Source organism: Oncorhynchus mykiss, chromosome 15 (assembly GCF_057628025.1).
Source record: "Oncorhynchus mykiss isolate SJ-2025 chromosome 15, ASM5762802v1, whole genome shotgun sequence".
NCBI lineage: Eukaryota > Metazoa > Chordata > Actinopteri > Salmoniformes > Salmonidae > Oncorhynchus > Oncorhynchus mykiss.
In genome coordinates, this window is record NC_143036.1 from 68,865,001 (window position 1) to 68,870,000 (window position 5,000).

Consider the following 5,000-nt stretch of genomic DNA (forward strand, 5'->3'; position numbering starts at 1 on the left):
TTTAGTAATATTTCTATGGCTTTAACTAATACATGCAATGGAACTGTAACGGCGGTTTCTTTCTTATGTACATACTGTTGAAATGACAGTTTAAAATGCATTGTAATACAAACACTGTGTTTTACTGTATGGAAGGGGGTTGGAGTATTGCATCGATGAGGAGAGAGTGGTCGTTGGTTCAGCAAACAACCAAGCTAAGTGTGAAAGCAGATGTCCCTTTCACTTTAGCCCCCAAAAAAGAGCTGCTTCCATTTTGCCCTCTCAACACTAGGTTCACTTCATTTATTGGACATTGTGACACAAAATAGCCTTTTTTACAACTTAATCAACCTCCTGTTGACATGACTGCCGGGCCGTGGCGGCTCCTTTTCCCCCTGCTGGCAGCTGTGGGGCTTGCAGGTACCGAGGAGCGGTCGGACATGTCCAGACGTGTGGTGAACGGGCCAAAGGGCTGGAGGAGGGCCAGACTCTCACAGTGAGAGGGAAGAGAGATGGCAGATGTCCCCAACGACGGGCTGCTTGGAGTGGGGCATGTGACTGCCTCTCCGCCCTCTAACCCTCCCCACCTCCACCCATCCTGCCTCCACATAGCCTAGCCAGAGAACATTGACTAGCATAGTGCCATGTGGGGCTCAGCTGGTTAGAGTGTAGAGCTAGCAATGCCAAGGTTGTGGGTTCAGTTCCCGCAGGAACCACAGTATACTGCTGTCCTTCCTCGCTGTTTACCTGCCAAACACTCCTCCTTGACCTCTCCTCTCTTTCCCTCCAACAACATTCTATCCATCCCTGAGACTGTGTGGTCCCCCACTCCACTCTCCTCTCCCTCTCTCCCCTCGTTCTCCAGCCCAGTCCCACAGACTCTCCATCCCATTTTACTATAACAAAAAAAAAAGCAGCAGCATTCTCCCATGTCTCTTCTGCCTGGACACCGGACGTGGAGGCAGAGAGCGAGTCCATTTACAGGGCCCTTTGCTTTGTCCTCTAACTCTCCATGTCTCTCTCTCTCTGCCTTTCCATCTCAGTCTCTATTCCCCCACTCCATATCTCTCTCTCTCTGCCTTTCCATCTCAGTCTCTATTCCCCCACTCCATATCTCTCTCTCTCTGCCTTTCCATCTCAGTCTCTATTCCCCCACTCCATATCTCTCTCTCTCTGCCTTTCCATCTCAGTCTCTATTCCCCCACTCCATATCTCTCTCTCTCTGCCTTTCCATCTCAGTCTCTATTCCCCCACTCCATATCTCTCTCTCTCTGCCTTTCCATCTCAGTCTCTATTCCCCCACTCCATATCTCTCTCTCTCTGCCTTTCCATCTCAGTCTCTATTCCCCCACTCCATATCTCTCTCTCTCTGCCTTTCCATCTCAGTCTCTATTCCCCCACTCCATATCTCTCTCTCTCTGCCTTTCCATCTCAGTCTCTATTCCCCCACTCCATATCTCTCTCTCTCTGCCTTTCCATCTCAGTTTCTATTCCCCCACTCCATGGCTCTCTCTCTCTGCCTTTCCATCTCAGTCTCTATTCCCCCACTCCATATCTCTCTCTCTCTGCCTTTCCATCTCAGTCTCTATTCCCCCACTCCATATCTCTCTCTCTCTGCCTTTCCATCTCAGTCTCTATTCCCCCACTCCATATCTCTCTCTCTCTGCCTTTCCATCTCAGTCTCTATTCCCCCACTCCATATCTCTCTCTCTCTGCCTTTCCATCTCAGTTTCTATTCCCCCACACCATGTCTCTCTCTCTCTGCCTTTCCATCTCAGTCTCTATTCCCCCACTCCATATCTCTCTCTCTCTGCCTTTCCATCTCAGTTTCTATTCCCCCACTCCATGTCTCTCTCTCTCTGCCTTTCCATCTCAGTCTCTATTCCCCCACTCCATATCTCTCTCTCTCTGCCTTTCCATCTCAGTCTCTATTCCCCCACTCCATGTCTCTCTCTCTCTGCCTTTCCATCTCAGTCTCTATTCCCCCACTCCATGTCTCTCTCTCTGCCTTTCCATCTCAGTCTCTATTCCCCCACTCCATGTCTCTCTCTCTCTGCCTTTCCATCTCAGTCTCTATTCCCCCACTCCATATCTCTCTCTCTGCCTTTCCATCTCAGTTTCTATTCCCCCACTCCATATCTCTCTCTCTCTGCCTTTCCATCTCAGTTTCTATTCCCCCACACCATGTCTCTCTCTCTCTGCCTTTCCATCTCAGTCTCTATTCCCCCACTCCATATCTCTCTCTCTCTGCCTTTCCATCTCAGTTTCTATTCCCCCACTCCATGTCTCTCTCTCTCTGCCTTTCCATCTCAGTCTCTATTCCCCCACTCCATATCTCTCTCTCTGCCTTTCCATCTCAGTTTCTATTCCCCCACTCCATATCTCTCTCTCTCTGCCTTTCCATCTCAGTCTCTATTCCCCCACTCCATATCTCTCTCTCTCTGCCTTTCCATCTCAGTCTCTATTCCCCCACTCCATCTCTCCATCTCTCTCCATCAACCTCTCTAAGGAACAACATTCCCTTGGCTTCCTCTCAGGATCGGAACTTGGAGAACGGGAGACTGGGTAGCTCCTTCAAGGACAGCATTCACTCACCTGTGAGTGGAGAGTGGCCACCTTAGAAAAATAATGACTAGAATAAAAATATCAATTATATTTATGTGGTAGAGACACCCTGTTCTCTTCCCTATACCCAAACCCACTACTCATGATGGAAGGTAATGCCTGTCTGTCGGAAAGCCACAATGTTTAGAAGTCACCAGAGTCCATCATGAACTGTCTGATACTTATCATAAGATAACAAATTGAGAGAGGACAGAGAGAAAGAGAGAGAGAGGGGGTTGAGGAACGGGGTGAACAAAGAGGCTAAGAAAAAGAGGGTGTGATAAAGAGAGAAATGCAATGATAGAGAGATAGATACATGGAGATCATTAGAGCGATAGTGAGAGAATGGTGGCTGGAGATGGTGAGATAGAGAATTCATAAAATGAGAGTGAGAGAGAGATATAGAGAGAGAGAGAGAGAGAGAGAGATGTGCTCACATACCACTGACCCAATGTTGTTGCTGTATCTCTAGTGGTGGTTCACAGTAGTATAAATCAATGGAAGTGGGGGAACAGGCTAATTAATTTATATTGTTAACTACTCTGCTAATTGATTTCTCTTTAATGACCATGACACAACAGGGTTTTAAGAGGTCGTCAACACTAAAGGGTCACACCGGGGACCAATTACCAGACACACACAGAAGGCGACGTTTACACAGATCATTTGTAATTATTTGTTTATTATTATGACAAACAACCAAAATGGCCACCACAGAGAAGGAGAGAGAGCGGGTTTATATTGGTGTAGTGTTCTGCTCTCATATGTCAGCGGTTTCACGGCGATAGCGTCTTCTTCTTCTTCTGTAACTAGAAGATGAGTCGCTGTCCTGCACAAGCTAGTTTGCTCATAAATGTGTTCTCAAGCCCCCTCAAAAAGAGGCATCACGTTCTTGCTGTCGGGGGCCAAGTGAAAGAAGGCGTCGCCAAGGCATGCATCAAAAGCAACATTAGTCTCAGAGGATGTATAATTTACATTTCCTCATTAAAAGTTGAACTCTTTGGAATACATTTCAGTGAAGGGTGGGTTTTAGCATACAGAACACCGCTCGTCTAACGTTCCCTCTGGCACAGTCTGTTTGAGTGACGCTCAATTGTTTTGCCTTAACGGTTTTCGCTTTGACAAGGGACAGAAAGGAGCTACATTTGGATCTTAATTAATGGTGCTTATAGGTGACGGGAGACGGGAAAGAGTTGTGTCTGTCTATGAGGAGAGACATCCAGCTGTGTACGGTCACTGAATAAAAGAACATAGGTTGAGTCAGTGTGATGTCAGTGTGATGTCAGTGTGATGTCAGCGTGATGTCAGCGTGATGTCCCAAGGATTGTTTGACAGCTACTTAAGAGAACTATTTGATGACCTTTTCTTAATGATCATCAGAGCTATTCGCTGCCTCTCTCTCTCTCTTTTCACTCTCTTTCCTCATCTCTGCTTCAGTTTATCTCGCTATGTCAGTCTCTCTCTCTCTCTTTTCACTCTCTTTCCTCATCTCTGCTTCAGTTTATCTCGCTATGTCAGTCTCTCTCTCTCTCTTTTCACTCTCTTTCCTCATCTCTGCTTCAGTTTATCTCGCTATGTCAGTCTCTCTCTTTCTCTGTGTCTACCTGTCTGTCTCATTGTCTATCCCTCTGTCTCTCTGTCTCTCTTCTCTCTCTGTGGTGTTACCTTTCTCTCATCCTCTAACTCAGTGGAAATTCAAACTTTTTGAGCGAGGACCACATTTTTTTTTGCCAGAATTTCTGGGTACCCCATTTTTATCCCAACAATTTCTCTCCACCCCACGCCAAATCTAATGACACAGCCTCAACAAATAACTAATGATCTTTCTCAAAAACGCTTGTTTATTGTCCGGTACAATAATCTGTACTATTCATTTTTTGTTCTCCCAAAAAATATTTGTTTTTGTTTAAAAATAATAATAATTGGTGACCCCACTGCAGTTCCCCTGCGACCCCACTAGGGGTGGTGACCCCGACTTTGAATACCACTGCTTTAACTCCAGACGTGCTGTTATTGCCTGCAGTTGGTTTGGCCAGGTCTGACCCTTGTATTCTTGGATCTCACTAGGGGGGTTCTGGTCTGACCCTTGTATTCTTGGATCTCACTAGGGGGGTTCTGGTCTGACCCTTGTATTCTTGGATCTCACTAGGGGGGTCCTGGTCTGACCCTTGTATTCTTGGATCTCACTAGGGGGGTCCTGGTCTGACCCTTGTATTCTTGGATCTCACTAGGGGGGTTCTGGTCTGACCCTTGTATTCTTGGATCACACTAGGGGGGTCCTGGTCTGACCCTTGTATTCTTGGATCTCACTAGGGGGGTTCTGGTCTGACCCTTGTATTCTTGGATCTCACTAGGGGGGTCCTGGTCTGACCCTTGTATTCTTGGATCTCACTAGGGGGGTTCTGGTCTGACCCTTG

At 46.9% G+C, this 5,000-nt stretch overlaps 1 protein-coding gene across 1 annotated transcript in view; it reads right to left on the reverse strand.

Moving 5' to 3' along the window:
- Positions 1-5,000, reverse strand: part of LOC110501001 (IQ motif and SEC7 domain-containing protein 3) — a 195,664-nt gene that overhangs the window by 158,524 nt on the left and 32,140 nt on the right. The gene's annotated exons all lie outside the window — the stretch shown is intronic.